We start from the raw sequence: 19,774 nt of genomic DNA on the forward strand, positions 1-19,774 counted from the left end.
CAACAGGCATTGAGGATATGTAATGAACTAAACAAAAACCTCAATCTCATAGAGCTTATGTATTAGTGGGCAAGACAGAAAATAAACAAATAAATATAAGTTCATGTCAGTTCTACAGAGAAAGTTAAGCAAGGTAAAAGGAACAGGGAAATATGGGGGTTGTATATGAATACTACTTTATATATTATATAGAGTAGTCCGGAAAATTCCCTCTGATAAGGTGACATTTGAGCAAAGGATTCCAGAGGAAGAATATCCCTGGCAGAGGAAACAGGAAGAAGTCCTGGTGAAGAGGATGTTCTTCAATGTGTTCAAGAACCATAATAAATAGAATTATAGGAGAGGTAATGTGACTGGAATGAAGTAAGCAATAGAAGAATGGTAAAAGACAGAGAAAATAAGTAAAAGGTTCTGAGTAAGATTAGCTGTATTGCTCTTGATCATTTAGTATGTGACAGAATTGAATTCAAACACAAATCCCATAACTTCAAATCCCATATGTAATAGTAGCTGCTTTATTAATTGTTATTGGGTAGATTCAGTGCATCTAGGGAACTGAAGAGAATCAGAAAGATGAGGTTAACTTTTATGATCTCTCCTTGGGCAGTTATAATTTGGCTGTGTTTATGAAAATCTCTTAGCCAAGGACAAGAACAGACCTTAACTGGTCAGCTAAATGGGCAACTAAGCCTACCTCCCACTACTTCTCTCCTCACTTAAAATTTCCCCCTTAAAAGATTTCATTCAGCTATCCCTAAACTTTAATATTGAGACAAGTTCTGACAGCAGAGAAAATGGGAAGTAAATATTAAAAACTTGAAAGAAACTTTATGACATTATTAAATTAATTCCCTATGTGTGTTGCATGTCCCTATGTGTGAAATGTATGTATATAAATATCTCCAGGGTGGTAAAGAACCCGCCTGCTGATGCAGGAGACATAAGAGACACAGGTTCAATCCCTGAGTCAGTAAGATCCTCCGGAGGAGAGCATGACAACCCACTCCAGTATTCTTGCCTGGGAAATCCCATGGACAGAGGAGCCTGGCAGGCTACAGTCCATGGGGTCGCAAAGAGTCAGACCTGACTGAAGTGACTTAGCAGCAGCAGCAGTTGCATGTGTACAAATATATATTTATATATTATATATATATCCAGAGAAGCATATATATATATATAACATACACTTATACATGCATACATACATACATACATACATACATATATCACTCCCCATGGGAAGCTTTTATAGCTAATATTAGTGGTAGTTGTGGATATAAATGATGATATAGACCGAGTATCAAAAGATGTCTATTGCAATACAGTGAACTCAAGTTTATACTGTAATCATAGGTTAAATCATACTATTATGTATTATAAGTTTTCAATAATATAATACCTCAGTGAAATGCAGATATTAAAAATAAGGGTATTATAATAACAATGGAATTAGGTATTAAGTGATAATACATTCTTTGGACTGAGCATTGAACTAACTCTCCCTTAGCATACTTTAAGAATACCTAGCATTACTTAAATGGACATGAGTTTGGGTGAACTCTGGGAGTTGGTGATGGACAGGGAGGCCTGGTGTGCTTCAGTTTATGGGGTCGCAAAGAGTTGGATATGACTGAGCGACTGAACTGAACTGAAGCATTACTTAATCAATTTTTGTAAAATATTATAAATTATTTTACTTTGGAGATTGGCAAATAGTACCCAGCACAATGGCTTAAACATTGAGTGGGAGACAGTGGAAGTGGTGCCTAAGAGGAGACAGTCTCTGGATTCTGGCTAAGTTAAAAAACCCAGTTCCACAGTTATTTTCCGTGTGATCTAGTTTCCAACTGCTTGCCAACTTTTTCTATTTTGATATCAAAAAGGCATTGCTAAATGACATGTTCAAAGCTAAACTTATTGTCTTCACTATAAAGTGCATTTATCTCCTTGTTTTAACCATCTCAATTAACAAGGTCACTCCCACTAAGTCATCTCAATTGGAAATCTCAATTATCTTTGTTACTGACTCTTTGTTCTCCTGAACATATTCCAAACACATATGATACATTTAATTTATTATTAGACCTTGTTGATACTTATAAAACACTTTTATATTCCTTGCTACATGCCAGACTTTTAACAGTTTTATTATACAATGAATATTTAAGGTACTTTGAATCCTCACGAGAGGAAATTGTGCTTCCATATACCAAGCAACAAGCAACTGAAAATTGAAATTAAAATACCATTTATAATAGCATAAAAAGAAATCAAAGAGGACACTAATAGATGGAGAAATATACCATGTTCATGGATAGGAAGAATCAATATAGTGAAAATGAGTATTCTACCAAAAGCAATCTACAGATTCAATGCAATTCCTATCAAGCTACCTTTGGTATTTTTCACAGAACTAGAACAAATAATTTCAAGATTTGTATGGATATACAAAAAACCTCAAATAGCCAAAGCAATCTTGAGAAAGAAGAATGGAACTGGAGGAATCACCTTGCCTGACTTCAGGCTCTACTACAAAGCCACAGTCATCAAGACAGTATGGTACTGGCACAAAGACAGAAATATAGATTAATGGGACAAAATAAAAAGCCCAGAGATAAATCCACACACATATGGACACCTCTTTGACAAGGAGGCAAGAATATACAATGGAGTAAAGACAATCTCTTTAACAAGTGGTGCTGGGAAAACTGGTCAACCACTTGTAAAAGAATGAAACTAGATCACTTTCTAACACCACACACAAAAATAAACATAAAGTGGATTAAAGATCTAAACATAAGACCAGAAACTATAAAACTCCTGGAGGAGAGCATAGGCAAAACACTCTCCGACATAAGTCACAGAAGGATCCTCTATGATCCACCTCCCAGAATTCTGGAAATAAAAGCAAAAATAAACCAATGGGATCTAATTAAAATTAAAAGCTTCCGCACAACAAAGGGAAATATAAGCAAGGTGAAAAGACAGCCTTCTGAATGGGAGAAAATAATAGCAAATGAAGCAACTGACAAAGAACTAATCTCAAAAATATACAAGCACCTTATGCAGCTCAAGTCCAGAAAAATAAACGACCCAATCAAAAAATGGGCCAAAGAACTAAATAGACACTTTTCCAAAGAAGACATACAGATGGCTAACAAACACATGAAAAGATGCTCAACATCACTCATTATTAGAGAAATGCAAATCAAGACCACAATGAGGTACCACTTCACACCAGTCAGAATGGCTGTGATCCAAAATTCTGCAAGCAATAAATACTGGAGAGGGTGTGGAGAAAAGGGAACCCTCTTACACTGTTGGTGGGAATGCAAACTAGTACAGCCACTATGGAGAACAGCGTGGAGATTCCTTAAAAAATTGCAAATAGAACTGCCTTATGACCCAGCAATCCCACTGCTGGGCATACACACCAAGGAAATCAGAATAGAAAGAGACACATGTACCCCAATGTTCATCACAGCACTGTTTATAATAGCCAGGATATGGAAACAACCTAGGTGTCCATCAGCAGATAAATGGATAAGAAAGCTGTGGTACATATACACAATAGAGTATTACTCAGCCATTAAAAAGAATACATTTGAATCAGTTCTGTTGAGATGGATGAAACTGGAGCCGATTATACAGAGTGAAGTAAGCCAGAAAGAAAAACACCAATACAGTATACTAACACATATATATGGAATTTAGAAAGATGGCAATGATGACCCTGTATGCAAGACAGCAAAAGAGACACAGATGTGTAGAGCGGACTTTTGGACTCAGAGGGAGAGGGAGAGGGTGGGATGATTTGGGAGAATGGCATTGAACATGTATACTATCATGTAAGAAACGAATCGCCAGTCTATGTCCAATGCAGGATACAGGATGCTTGGGGCTGGTGCATGGGGATGATCCAGAGAGATGATATGGGGTGGGAGGGGGGTTCATGTTTGGGAACTCATGTACACCCATGGTGGATTCATGTCAATGTATGGCAAAACCAATACAGTATTGTAAAGTAAAGTAAAAAAAAAATAATAGCATAAAAATATGAAAACATAAGGACAGATCTGATCAAAGGTGTATAGATCCTGTGCACTGAAAACTACTAAATATTGCTTACAGACATGAAAAAGGTCAATAAATGGAGCGATATACCTTGTGCCTGGGTGGGAAGACCCAGTATTTTTGAGATGTTAGTTCCTCCCAGATTGATTTATAGATTCAATATAATCCCAATCAAAGTCTCAGCAAAAATTGACAAGCTGATTCACATGGGAATGCCAAACATTAGAATAACTAAAACAGCTTAAAAATAATAAAAGTTAGAAGGCTACACCAACAGATGTTAAGTACTATTACTAAGCTATGTTAGTAAAAATTTGGTATTGACATGAAGAAAGGCAATTATATCTAAAGAACAGAATAGAGAGTTCTGATATAGACTCAGACATATATGAACAATTGATTTATATTTTTACATCAGTGTAAAGGCAATGAATTGGAGAGAGTGTTTTCAACAGATGGTGTGGAGATAGTTGTATCTCTCTCTATATATACATATTTAGAAAAGAAGTTGTGTCCATACCATGCATGTATACAATAACTAACTCAAAATAGACCATTTACCTAAATGTAAAACCTACAACTATAAAAATCATGGAAGAAAATGGGAAAATCTTTGTGACTTTGAGTTAGGCAATATTTCTTAGAAAAGACACCAAAGTGATAATCAATAAAGGACAAATTGGCAAATTAGACTTCATCAACATTTAAAATTTCTGTTCTTCAGAAGACACTGTTAGGCAAGGACAAAAAGCCACAGACTAGGAGAAAATCTTTGGAAAGCATTTTATAAAGGAATTGATTTCAGAATTTATAAAGAATACTGGAAACAATAATAAGGAAACTACCCAATAAAAATGGGGTAAGATTTGAAAAGACACTTTGCCAAAGAAGATACATAGCTGGAAAATAATTAAGTGAAAATATGCCTAATATCATTATTTATTGGGAAAATGAATATTTAAAACTTTAGAGTGACTAACATTAAAAAGATTGACCATGGCAAGTGTTGGAGAGGATGTGGAGAAACTGGAACTCTCAAATACGACTGAGACTGTTAAAGGTACATTCACTTTGGAAAACAGGTTGGCAGTTACTTAATATGTCAACTATAGATCTATATAGCATGATCCAGCCATTCCATCCCAAGATACTAACCCCCCCCAAAAAAACCAAAATGCTTGTCCATACATAGACGTGCGCAAATGTTCATAGCAGCTTTATTTACAGTCCCAAATAGTAAGCTACCCAAATTCCCATCAATAGGTGAATAAACAAATTATTGTATATCTGTACAGTGTAACACTCCTCAACTACAAAAAGGAATGAACTGTAGATAGAGTCAACAACAAGGATGACTCGCTATTTATACTGAGTAAAGTAAGCCAATATAAAAGGAGTGTCTACTGGAGAAGGGAATGGCAAGCCACTTCAGTATTCTTGCCTTGAGAACCCCATGAACAGTATGAAAAGGCAAAATGATAGGATACCAAAAGAGGAACTCCCCAGGTCATTAGGTGCCCAATATGCTACTGGAGATCAGTGGAGAAATAACTCTAGAAAGAATGAAGGGATGGAGCCAAAGCAAAAACAATACCCAGTTGTGGATGTGACTGGTGATAGAAGCAAGATCTGATGCTGTAAAGAGCCATATTGCATAGGAACCTGGAATGTCAGGTCCATAAATCAAGGCAAATTGGAAGTGGTCAAACAAGAGATGGCAAGGGTGAATGTCGACATTCTAGGAATCAGCGAACTAAAATGGACTGGAATGGGTGAATTTAACTCAGATGACCATTATATCTACTACTGCGGGCAGGAATCCCTCAAAAGAAATGGAGTAGCCATCATGGTCAACAAAGAATCCGAAATGCAGTACTTGGATGCAATCTCAAAAACGACAGAATGATCTCTGTTCGTCTCCAAGGCAAACCATTCAATATCAGGGTTATCCAAGTCTATGCCCCAACCAGTAACGCTGAAGAAGCTGAAGTTGAAAGGTTTTATGAAGACCTACAAGACTTTTTAGAACTAACACCCAAAAAAGATATCCTTTTCATTATAGGGGACTGGAATGCAAAAGTAGGAAGTCAAGAAACACCTGGAGTAACAGGCAAATTTGGCCTTGGAATGCGGAATGAAGCAGGGCAAAGACTAATAGAGTTTTACCAAGAAAATACACTGGTCATAGCAAACACCCTCTTCCAACAACACAAGAGAAGACTCTACACATGGACATCACCAGATGGTCAACACCAAAATCAGATTGATTATATTCTATGCAGCCAAAGATGGAGAAGTCAACAAAAACAAGACCAGGAGCTGACTGTGGCTCAGATCATGAACTCCTTATTGCCAAATTCAGACTTAAATTGAAGAAAGTAGGGAAACCCACTAGACCATTCAGGTATGACCTAAATCAAATCCCTTATGATTATACAGTGGAAGTGAGAAATAGATTTAAGGGTCTAGATCTGATAGATAGAGTGCCTGATGAACTATGGAATGAGGTTCATGACATTGTACAGGAGACAGGGATCAAGACCATCCCCATGGAAAAGAAATCCAAAAAGGCAAAATGGCTGTCTGGGGGAGGCCTTACAGATAGCTGTGAAAAGAAGAGAGGCGAAAAGCAAAGGAGAAAAGGAAAGATACAGGCGTCTGAATGCAGCGTTCCAAAGAATAGCAAGAAGAGATAAGAAAGCCTTCCTCAGCGATCAATGCAAAGAAATAGAGGAAAACAACAGAATGGGAAAGACTAGAGATCTCTTCAAGAAAATTAGAGATATCAAGGGAACATTTCATGCAAGGATGGGCTCGATAAAGGACAGAAATTGTATGGACCTAACAGAAGCAGAAGATATTAAGAAGAAGTGGCAAGAATACATGGAAGAACTGTACAAAAAAGATCTTCACGACCCAGATAATCATGATGATGTGATCACTAATCTAGAGCCAGGCATCTTGGAAAGTGAAGTCAAGTGGGCCTTAGAAACATCACTACGAACAAAGCTAGTGGAGGTGATGGAATTCCAGTTGAGCTGTTTCAAATCCTGAAAGATGATGCTGTGAAAGTGCTGCACTCAATATGCCAGCACATTTGGAAAACTCAGCAGTGGCCACAGGACTGGAAAAGGTCAGTTTTCATTCCAATCCCAAAGAAAAGCAATGCCAAAGAATGCTCATACTACTGCACAATTGCACTCATCTCACACACTAGTAAAGTAGTGCTCAAAATTCTCCAAGCCAGGCTTCAGCAATACGTGGACCGTGAACTCCCTGATGTTCAAGCTGGTTTTAGAAAAGGCAGAGGAACCAGAGATCAAATTGCCAACATCTGCTGGATCATGGAAAAAGCAAGAGAGTTCCAGAAAAACATCTATTTCTGCTTTATTGACTATGCCAAAGCCTTTGACTATGTGGGTCACAATAAACTGTGGAAAACTCTGAAAGAGATGGGAATACCAGGCCACCTGACCTGCCTCTTGAGAAATCTGTATGCAGGTCAGGAAGCCACAGTTAGAACTGGACATGGAACAATAGACTGGTTCCAAATAGGAAAAGCAGTACGTCAAGGCTGTATATTGTCACTCTGCTTATTTAACATATGCAGAGTACATCATGAGAAATGGTGGACTGGAAGAAACACAAGCTGGAATCAAGATTGCCAGAAGAAATATCAATAACCTCAGATATGCAGATGACACCACCCTTATGGCAGAAAGTGAAGAGGAGCTAAAAAGCCTCTTGATGAAAGTGAAAGAGGAGAGTGAAAAAGTTGGCTTAAAGCTCAACATTCAGAAAATGAAGATCATGGCATCCGGTCCCATCACTTCATGGGAAATCAATGGGGAAACAGTGGAAACAGTGTCAGACTTTATTTTTTTGGGCTCCCAAATCACTGCAGATGGTGATTGCAGCCATGAAATTAAAAGATGCTTACTCCTTGGAAAAAAATTATGACCAACCTAGATAGTATATTCAAAAGCAAAGACATTACTTTGCTGACTAAGGTCCATCTAGTCAGGGCTATGGTTTTTCCTGTGGTCGTGTATGGATGTGAGAGTTGGACTGTGAAGAAGGCTGAGCGCTGAAGAATTGATGCTTTTGAACTGTGGTGTTGGAGAAGAGTCTTGAGAGTCCCTTGGACTGCAAGGAGATCCAACCAGTCCATTCTGAAGGAGATCAGCCCTGGGATTTCTTTGGAAGGAATGATGCTAAAGCAGAATCTCCAGTACTTTGGCCACCTCATTGAAGAGTTGACTCATTGCAAAAGACCCTGATGCTGGGAGGGATTGGGGGCAGGAGAAGAAGGGGACGACCCAGAATGAGATGGCTGGATGGCATCACAGACTCGATGCACGTGAGTCTGGGTGAACTCCGGGAGTTGTTGATGAACAGGGAGGCCTGGCGTGCTGCGATTCACGGGGTCGCAAAGAGTCGGACACGACTGAGCGACTGAACTGAACTGAACTGGATGATTACATTTATGTAAAACTCTAGAAAATGAAAACACATTTATAGTGATGGAAAGCAGTTTTGGGAGGCAGGGAGGGATGGACGAGCAGAGTAGAGTGGAAAGGAAGGGATTAGAACGGGACATGAGGAAACCTTAGGTGATGATGCATGTGTTTACTACCTTGATTGCAGCGATCGTTTCATGAGTATATACATATGTCAAAGCTTATCAAATTGTATTCTTTAAATATGTGCAATTTATTTTATATCAATTATATATCAATAAAAATTTTTAAAGGTGATTCCAACATCCATTTGAGTGTTTGAGGTGTGGGTAGTTTATTTGGGTGCTCATGTCCAACTTGTGGTTGGAAAAGGGGATCTGGAACTTGAGGGAGAAGTTGGGGAGAAAGATTTTAGTAAATGTCCTTCTTTCTTTCTCCATTCATCTGTCTACCATAAAGATTTGATATGGTAAATACTATTAATATAGAGTGGCAGTTGAAGATATGAGAAAGGCTGGTTGTATCAAGGAATGGATACAAAGAAATGTTATTAGGGAAATGAAACTTGAGAAACACTTGGAGAATTTTTGAAAAGGACACTGAAGAATAAGAGAAACCTGTATGACCAGAGGACTGATGGGCACACAGGAAAATAAGTAGTAGGAGGGAATGGATGGGCTACATTGTTGTTCAGTTCAGCTCAGTTCAGTTGCTCAGTCGTGTCCAACTCTTTGTAACCCAATGAACTGCAGCATGCCAGGCCTCCCTGTCCATCACCAACTCCCAGAGTTTACCCAAACTCATGTCCATCGAGTCGGTGATACCATCCAACCATCTCATCCTCTGTCGTCCCCTTCTCCTCCTGCTCTCAATCCCTCCCAGCATCAGGGTCTTTTCCAATGAGTCAACTCTTTGCATGAGGTGGCCAAAGTATTGGAGTTTCAGCTTCAACATCAGTCCTTCCAATGAACACCCAGGAGTGATCTTTAGGATGGACTGGTTGGATCTCCTTGGAGTCTAAGGGACTCTCAAGAGTCTTCTCCAACACCACAGTTCAAAAGCATCAATTCTTCAGCGCTCAGCTTTCTTCACAGTCCAACTCTCACATCCATACATGACCACTGGAAAAACCATAGCCTTGTTTTTCATTTAGCATTGCCTATTTCTGTGAATGTTGATCTATCTTTCCAGGACTCAAGAATGTTGCCACAGGGATAAAGAACAAACAAACCATAGGGACTATGCTAGTTAACGTCCTATCATTACTGGTCGAGTGGTATGTTGTTAAAAAACATTAAAGGCACAAAGCTAAAATTCAATAAAACAGATATCCTTACCAGATGGGAGTCTTTTCACATGTCACCCTTCAGCTCACTCAACAAAGCAAACAATATTTGATCATAACCTTTATCTCCTGTTTTCATAAGTCAGAACACATGAAATGTTGAGTCTTTAAAAGCAGCATAGCAATTTATTCCCCAATGTTTGGCAATAGGTGAAAAATTTTAAATTTCGTAGAACAGGAATAGAAAAAAGTAAATTAAATAGAAACAAATATAGTGACTTTTTGAGAGTCTTTTCTGCCTTTCCTGCTGCTCCTGCCTGCAAAGTCCTGATAATTTCTAGACTCTGCTTGGTTCTTGAATTCATATTGTACAAATGTGCCAAAGAGAAATTAGTCAATTATTTCAGAGAAACAACAGGCACTTGTAGTAAAGCACTCAACAGGGTTGGAATTTCTACTTTGTTGTGTTCTTTAACTTTCTTCCTGTAGTAAAGAAATGTTTATTGAAATCTAAAGACTTTCCAGGGAAGATTTAGTATTCAGTTCAGTTCAGTTCAGTCACTCAGTCATGTCTGACTCTTTGAGACCCCATGAATTGCAGCACACCAGGCCTCCCTGTCCATCACCAACTCCCAGAGTTCACTCAGACTCAGATCCATCGAGTCAGTGATGCCATCCAGCCATCTCATCCTCTGTCATCCCCTTCTCCTCCTGCCCCCAATCCCTCCCAGCATCAGGGTCTTTTCCAATGAGTCAACTCTTTGCATGAGGTGGCCAAAGTATTGGAGTTTCAGCTTCAGCATCATTCCTTCCAAAGAAATCCCAGGGCTGATCTCCTTCAGAATGGACTGGTTGGATCTCCTTGCAGTCCAAGGGACTCTCAAGACTTCTCCAACACCACAGTTCAAAAGCATCAATTCTTCAGTGTTCAGCTTTCTTCACAGTCCAACTCTCACATCCATATGTGACCACTGGAAAAATCATAGCCTTGACTAGACGGACCTTTGTTGGCAAAGTAATGTCTCTGCTTTTGAATATACTATCTAGGTTCGTCATAATTTTCTTTCAAGGAGTAAGCATCTTTTAATTTCATGGCTGCAGTCACCATCTGCAGTGATTTTGGAGCCCCCCAAAATAAAGTCTGACACTGTTTCCACTGTTTCCCCACTGATTTGCCATGAAATGATGGGACCAGATGCCATGATCTTCGTTTTCTGGATGTTGAGCTTTAAGCCAACTTTTTCACTCTCCTCTTTCACTTTCATCAAGAGGCTTTTTAGCTCCTCTTCACTTTCTGCCATAAAGGTGGTGTCATCTGCATATCTGAGGTGATTGATATTTCTTCTGGCAATCTTGATTCCAGCTTGTGTTTCTTCCAGTCCAGCGTTTCTCATGATGTACTCTGCATAGAAGTTAAATAAGCAGAGTGACAATATACAGCCTTGACGTACTCCTTTTCCTATTTGGAACCAGTCTGTTGTTCCATGTCCAGTTCTAACTGTTGCTTCCTGACCTGCATACAGATTTCTCAAGAGGCAGGTCAAGTGGTCTGGTATTCCCATCTCTTTCCGAATTTTCCACAGTTTGTTGTGATCCACACAGTCAAAGACTTTGGCATAGTCAATAAAGCAGAAATAGATGTTTTTCTGGAACTCTCTTCCTTTTTTGATTATCCAGCAGATGTTGGCAATTTGATCTCTCGTTCCTCTGCCTTTTCTAAAACGAGATTGAACATCAGGGAGTTCACGGTTCACATATTGCTGAAGCCTGGCATGGAGAATTTTGAGCATTACTTTAGTATTTAGTATTAAGGTCAATTGAAGTATCTTGTCCAAAGTCTTTAGAGAAAAGTGGGTTGGATTATATACCTGAGGCTTAATAGTGCCCAGGGAGGAACAACAACCAAAGAAAAGAAACCAGTTGACCAAACAAGCAAAACCCCAAACTAACAAAAATAAAAACACTTGTAAACCTAATACAGCATTGTATGCTGACCTGATTGTAAGATGTCAGACAGCCCTGCGCTGCAGTCTCTGGTGTGACTGATTCGCAGTCTCTCTGAACTTCCAGCTTCTGCAAGTGGCCTCATATTACCTACCTTGTCTATAAAGGTGTGGTGAGAATAAACAGAAGGGATCTATGGGAGAGGGCCTGGCCCAAATTATCCAGATATGTTTTATTTAAGAGCTATTAAACATTTTATCTCTCATATTTACCTGCTTCTCCACTCACCTCACCTTAGCCTAACCCCTGAAAGGTGCCTTGGCCTGGGGAAGTACTGATCTAAAGGATTTATTTGCTGTGTAAATCCTGATATGTGATCTCTCTAATTGTTTCATCCCTAGGATGTCGTTAGAGAGAATGCCAGCTGGGAAAATTTGCAAAGACCCCAATAGCATCCATGAATACAGTGTGTCCTCATAAAACCAGTGCTTCAAAAACAGCTACGTTTTACTGAGAGAATTAAGTAACCAAAAATTGAGGCTAATTTTTGCAACTGAGGAAATGAAGCTGCATTAATTATTTATGAAACTTATTCTGAAGTGGTCCTCAGTTCTAAAATTCTCAAGGACGAGAGCAGAGTACAGTATGCAATGTTCTCTGAGGCAGATGATCCAGGCTTCTCAAGTTAGGAGGTCTCATTGGAAGCAGTTATGATGCTGAATTGTTTTATGGTTTTACTCTTTTAAAAGAGGCTCTTTTAAGCCCACAGAGCAGAACAAGCTGGCCTATCTCTGAGCACCGGGGCTAGATCCAAAGTGCACCAACTTTTTTCTTTTCTAACAAAACAAAAAAAACGTAAACAATATTTCCTCTAAAATTGAAAAAAAAATGCAGTGCGGAATAGTCTGAGAAATGGTTAAAAGAAGGACATTTTTGGATTTTGTAAGAATTAAGCTTTCATTCAGAATTTGAGTTGAATCTGTTTTAATTTGCATTCACTAAAAGCCGAGGCCCAGGTCTAGAAGAATTACTGTAACATTCTCTGCAAGACTTTGAGCAAGCTCTGGGAGTTGGTGATGGACAGGGAGGCCTGGTGTGCTGCAGTCCACGGGGTTGCAAAGAGTCGGACATGACTGAGCGACTGGACTGAACTGAAAGACTTTCCTTTGTTTTCCACATTTAAGTTGAGTGATGGGGGAATTTCTTGGTGGTCCAGTGATTAAGATTCGGTGCTTTCACTGCTGTAGGTCCTGGTTGGACCCCTGGTTGGGGAATTATTATCCCATAAGCCTTGAGGTGCCACCAAAAAAATCTAAATAAATAAATTGAGTGATTGGTGCAGTAGGATTCTCTTTCCAGTCTGAAGTGACTTAGAAGCATGGATGAACATACAGTGTGTGCAAAGCTATTAGCATGGCTGAGGAATAAGCTTAGCTTTCATTGCAACAGATATAAATCTTATAGCGCAAAGGACCTGGGGCTTAAATTGACTTTAAAATTTGAAACAGCATTCATTAGGACAAACTTTTATTGTCTTAGAATTTATTTGTTGTTCTAGGCATTCAAAGCACCTTATTTATTCTGAGAGATGGAATCAGTTTTATGATGATAATTAATTCTTCAACAGATGAGAAAATTGATGCCTGATGTTATGACTTGATCTCTTCTGCTCAGCTAAAGCGAGGAGTTTAATCTCTGACTTGACTTGACTGTGTTGTAGTTGCAGAGCAAGGACCACAGGCTTTGGAATCAGTTTCTGCTATTTATATGCTTTGACCTTGGGAAAATCGCTAGTGATTCTTAAAATTTAATGTCCATACAAATCACCTGTGAATTCTGCATCTGTAGGTTGGTGAAGCCTCAGGTTCTGCATTTCTAACAAACTCCTAGGTGATGCTGATGGTCTCATAGCCATGCTTTGAGGACAGAAAACTACTGAAACCTTAGTTTTCTCATATGTGAAATAGCACTTGGGAAGACTGTTAGGAATATTAAGTGAGTCAGTGGGGTGAGGCATCTGGCACTTAGAAGGATTACCACAAATATAAAGGACCTACTCCTCCTTTCCCCCTATTTTGTTCCTGTGTGTGCTTAGTTGCCCAGTTGTGTCCAACTCTTTGCGACCCCAGGGACTGTAGCCTACCAGGTTCCTCTGTCCATGGGGATTCTCCAGGCAAGAATACTGGAGTGGGTTGCCATGCCATCCTCCAGGGGATGTTCCCAATTCAAGTTTTGAACCCAGGTCTCCTGCAAAGCAGGCAGATTCTTTGCCATCTGAGCCAACAGGGAAGCCCTATTTTGTTCCTACCTGGGTCAATAGCTTATTTAACTCTCAAGTTTCCCAGTTTTCACTGGATTCACTTCCATATTTGTGTGGCTTAGTCAGGTTCATGGCAGAAAGGTATGTATAAATAACTAAGAATCCTCCTCTGTTCTCTTTCTCCAAGTCAGTGTTTTACATGACATCCAATGTAACATGAAAAATCTCTGCCAAATACAAATGCTCAGAATTGACATGCAATTTGTTCAAACTGGCTTTCAACCTTTACCATTAATAAAAAATAACTGGATCACAAAACAAAACCCAACTATGTTGGTATAAGACACAGTTTTAAAATAGTTTAAAAATGGTTAAAAATAAAAGAATGGGCAAATTTCCTAGATTTATAAATTGCCAACATCCATTGTATCATTGAAAAAGCAAGAGAGTTCCAGAAAAACATCTACTTCTGCTTTATTGACCATACCAAAGCCTTTGACTATGTGGATCACAACAAACTGTGGAAAATTCTTAAAGAGATGGGAATACCAGACCACCTGACCTGCCTCCCAAGAAATCTGTATGCAGGTCAAGAAGTAACAGTTAGAACTGGACATGGAACAACAGACTGTTTCCAAATCAGGAAAGGAGTATATGTCAAGGTTGTATATTGTCACCCTGGTTGTTTAACTTCTATGCAGAGTACATGATGTGAAATGCTGGGCTGGATGAAGCACAGGCTGGGATCAAGATTGCCAGGAGAAATATCAATCACCTCAGATATGCAGATGACACTATCCTTATGGCAGAAAGTGAAGAGGAGCCAAAGAGCCTTTTGATGAAAGTGAAAGAGGAGAGTGACAAAGTTGGCTTAAAGCTCAACATTCAGAAAACTAAGATCATGGCATCTGTTCCCATCCTTTCCTGGCACATAGATGGGGAAATGATGGAAACAGTGTCAGACTTTATTTTCTTGGGCTCCAAAATCACTGCAGTTTGTGACCGCTGCCATGAAATTAAAAGACACTTGCTCCTTGGAAGAAAAATTATGGCCAACCTAGACAGCATATTTAAAAGTAGAGGCATTACTTTGCCAACAAAGGTCTGTCTAGTCAAGGCTATGGTTTTTCCAGTAGTCTTATATGGATGTCAGAGTTGGACTATAAAGAAAGCTGAGTGTCAAAGAATTGATGCTTTTGAACTGTCGTGTTGGAGAAGACTCTTGAGAGTCTCTTGGACTGCAAGGAGATCCAACCAGTCCATCCTAAAGGAAATCAGTCCTGAATATTCATTGGAAGGACTGATGCTGAAGCTGAAACTCCAATACTTTGGCAACCTTATGCAAAGAACTGACTCCTTGGAAAAAACCTGATGCTGGGAAAGATTGAAGGCAGAAGGAGAAGGGGATAACAGAGGATGAGATGGTTGGATGGCATCACCGACTCAATGGACATGAATTTGAGTAGGCTCTGGGAGTTGGTGATGGACAGGGAGGCCTGGTGTGCTGCAGTCCATGGGGTCACAAAGAGTCGGACATGACTGAGCGACTGAACTGAACTGAAATGATGTTTCCTTCCTCTGTGTCTTCATAAATACCTAGGAGTTTCTTTATTAGTAGGGACACTGTAATATAGTTACCTGTTCATGTGTCCAAGACAGGGGTATTTTATTTGACTTAAAAAAATCTTTAAAGTCAAATACTTAGCACATTGTCTGGAATAAAAAGACACCTCATTAAGTTCTTTGTAAAAAAGAATAGGCAAAAGCATACTAGACAATTCAAACAAAATGGGGGTTCTAATTTTAACATCAGAAAAATTTAGAATTCAATTCACAAACTGTTCCAGAAAGCAGAAGAGGAGGGAACACTTGCCAATCCATCCTCTAAGGCCAGTTTTATGGCAACCCACTCTGGTACTCTTGCCTGGAAAGTCCCACGGACAGAGGAGCCTGGTGGGCTGCAGTCCATGGGGCCGCTAAGAGTCGGACACGACCGAGCAACTTCACTTTCATTTTTCACTTTCATGCATTGGAGAAGGAAATGGCAACCCACTCCAGTATTCTTGCCTGGAGAATCTCAGGGACAGGGGAGCCTGGTTGGCTGCTGTCTATGGGGTTGCACAGAGTTGGACACGACTGAAGCGACTGCGCAGCAGCAGCAAGGCCAGTTTTAACTGGATAGCAAAACCAAAGACCTTGCAAGAAAAGAAGACTACAGGCTAATCTCTTATGAATATAGGTGCAAACCCATTCTCAACAAAATACTAGTAAACGTGTTTGATAAAATCCAGTTTTTCTCAGGATAAAATTCCTGAACAAACTATGAACAGAAGAGAAGGTCTCCAAACTGATGAAGAACATCTATGAAAACCTATGCCTAATGTTCTACTTAATGGTGAAGGAGTGATTGCTTTCCTTCTAAGATTAGGAACAAGACAAAGGTGGCACTTTTACCATTTTTATTCAACACTGTACTGGGTGTTCCAGCTAGGAACAATGTCTTGATCCATTCAGGCTACTATTACAAAATGCCATAAACTATGTGGCTTGTGTGCTGTGCTGTGCTAAGTCGCCTCAGTCATGTCCGGCTTTTTGTGACCCTGTTGACTTTTTGGACCCAAAGTTCCATATAGTCAAAGCTATGGTTTTTCCAGTAGTCATGTGCAGATGTGAGAGCTGGGCAATAAGAAAGGCTGAGTGATGAAGAATTGATGCCTTTGAACTGTGGTACTGGAGAAGACCCTTGAGAGTCCCTTGGACAGCAAGGAGATCAAACCAGTGAATCCTAAAGGAATTCAACCCTGAATATTCATTGGAAGGACTGATGCCGAAGCTGAAGCTCTAATACTCTGGCCACCTAACGCAAAGAGTCGACTCATTGGAAAAGACCTTGATGCTGGGAAAGATTGAAGACAGGAGGAAAAGGGGATGACAGAGGATGAGATGGTTGAATGGCATCACTGACTCAGTGGACATGAGTTTGAGCAAACTCTGGGAGATGGTGAAGGACAGGGAGGCCTGGCATGCTGCAGTTCATGGGGTCACAAAGAGTCAGACACAACTGAGTGACTGAACAACCACAATATCAACATGGGCTGAAGCCCACCAGGCTCCTCTGTCCATGGGATTCTCTAGGCAAGAATGGGAGTGGGTTGCCATTCCCTCCTCCAGAGGATCTACCCTACCAGGGATTGAACTCAAGTTTCTTATATCTCCTGCATTGGCAGTCAGGTTCTTTACCATGAGCATAGGTAGCTTATAAATAACAGAAATTAATTTCTCATAGTTGTGGAGCCTCAGTCCAAGATCAAGGAACTGGCAGTTCCATCTGGTGAGAGCCCACTTCCTGAAGACAGCAGACCTTTTCCTGTGTCCTCACAAGGCAGATGGGGCGAAGAACCTCTCTCAGGCCTTACTTCTAAGGGTACAAATCCAGTTCATGAAGGCTCTGACTTCATGACTTAATCACCTCTCAAATGTTGCACCTTCTAATACCATCGCCTTGGAGGTTAGGATTTCAACATACAAAGAGCGGGGAGGGACACAAATATTAAGTCTATAGCAGGTAATTAGGCAAGAAAAAGAAGTAAAACACATTCAGACTGGAATTGAAGAATAAAACTATCTCTATTCGCAAGTATCATGATTTTGTATATTAAAAAACCACATGGAACCTAGTAAAGACATGTTGGAGCTAATAATAAATTTTAGCACAGTTACAGGATGCAAGATCAGTATAAAAACCCACTGTATTTCAATATATTAGCAATTAGTAATCTGAAAATGGAGAAGGCAATGGCACCCCACTCCAGTGTTCTTGCCTGGAGAATCCCATGGATGGAGGAGCCTGGTGGGCTGCAGTCCATGGCGTTGCTGCCAGTCGGATACAACTGAGCGACTTCACTTTCACTTTTCACTTTCATGCATCGGAGAAGGAAAGGGCAACCTACTCCAGTGTTCTTGCCTGGAGAATCCCAGGGATGGGGGAGCCTGGTGGGCTGCCATCTATGGGGCTGCACAGACTCGGACACGACTGAAGCAACTTAGCAGCAGCAGCAATCTGAAAATGAAATTCGAAAACATTTCCTTTTATAATAGCATCGAAAAGGATAAAACAGGAATAATTTAAAGAAGTGTTTAAGACTTGTATACTGAAAACTACAAAGCATTATTGAAGTAAATGAAAGAATATCTAAATAAATAGATATCTGTGTTCATGAACTGAAAAACTTAATATGTTAAAAATGGCAGTACTCTAAATGCCATCGATTCAACACAATTTCCATCAAAAATCCCAGATATTGACAAGGCAATCCTAAAATTTATGTGGAAAAGCAGGGAATCTATAATAGCCAAAGCAATCATGAGAAGAACAATACTTGTAGGACTAATACTTGCAATTTCAAAACTTATTGCAAAGTTATAGTAACCAAGACAGTATGTGAAGCAAAAGTTGCCCAGTTGTGTCCAACTCTTTGCAACCCCATGCACTACAGCTTGCCAGGCTTCTTTGTCCATGGAATTCTCCAGGCAACAATACTGGAGTCAGTTGCCATTTTTTCTCTAAAACATTATGGCACTATCATAAAAATAAACATAAAAATCAATGGAATAGAATTTGGAGTCCAGAACTAAATTCTAACTTATACGGTCACTTGACTTTTAAAAAAGACACCAAGACAATTAAATGGGGGAAGTAATAGCCTTATAACAAATGGTATTGGAGAAACTAGATCCACATGCATAAATGGCCACAGGAAAGAAGGAGAGAAGCATGGAATGAATTCTTCAGAATCTAGAAGGAACCAATGCTGCCGAGACCTTGATTTTAGACTCCAGAGCTATGAAAGAATGCATTTCTATTATTTTGAACCAACAAGTTTGTGGTAACTTGTTTTGGCATCCCTAAGAAACTAACAGATTTTGGTACTGGAAAGCGTAGTGTTGGAATAAATACCTGAATATGTGGAGTTGGGTTTGGAATTGAGGGATGGAAGAGGTTGGAAGAATTTTGAGATGCATGATAGAAAAGTTCTGGATTGAATATTAAAAGTGATTCTGTTGTGAGTTCAGAAGAAAGTGAAAAGCACAGTAGAGAAAAGATTCTCTCATCTTAACAAGTACATATATCACAGTGAATAGAAATACGAATGTTAAAAGTGCTTCTGATGAGATCTCAGAAGAAAATGAGGAGCATATTTTGAAAACTGGAGGGAAAGCAATCTTCATTACAGAGTGGCAGAAAACTTGGCTGAATTGTGTTCTACTATTGGGTAGAGGGCAGAAAGTATAAGCAATGAACTTGGATATTGAACTGAGGAGATTTTAGCACAGTATTGAAGGTGTAGCCTTGTTTCTCCTTGCTATTTATAGAAAAATGAGAAGAATAAAATAAACTGAGGATTTATTAACCAAAGTGGAACCAGCACTTGATTTGAGATGTTCTTGGCCTATCTAGATTGCAAAGGATGCTGAAATTAGAAAATTTATTGTTGGAAAAGCCTGCTCTGGAGAGAAGGCCAAGGATGTGACTGGGCAACATTTTGTAAAAGAGAATAAGTGTGTGACTCATGGATCCCAATCAATCATACCAGCTGAAACTAGGAGTAGAGGTGAGGTTATCCAGGAAGGATCTGTAGAGACCTTCTTATCTAATGGTGTTGATCCCCACGACATACACGGGAGGTCCACAAGGCTTTTGAGGATGTTTTCCTGGAAGAAAGCACTGCCAACTTGATTGAAGATAACAGA

Source organism: Capricornis sumatraensis, chromosome 1, assembly GCF_032405125.1.
Source record: "Capricornis sumatraensis isolate serow.1 chromosome 1, serow.2, whole genome shotgun sequence".
Classification (NCBI taxonomy): domain Eukaryota; kingdom Metazoa; phylum Chordata; class Mammalia; order Artiodactyla; family Bovidae; genus Capricornis; species Capricornis sumatraensis.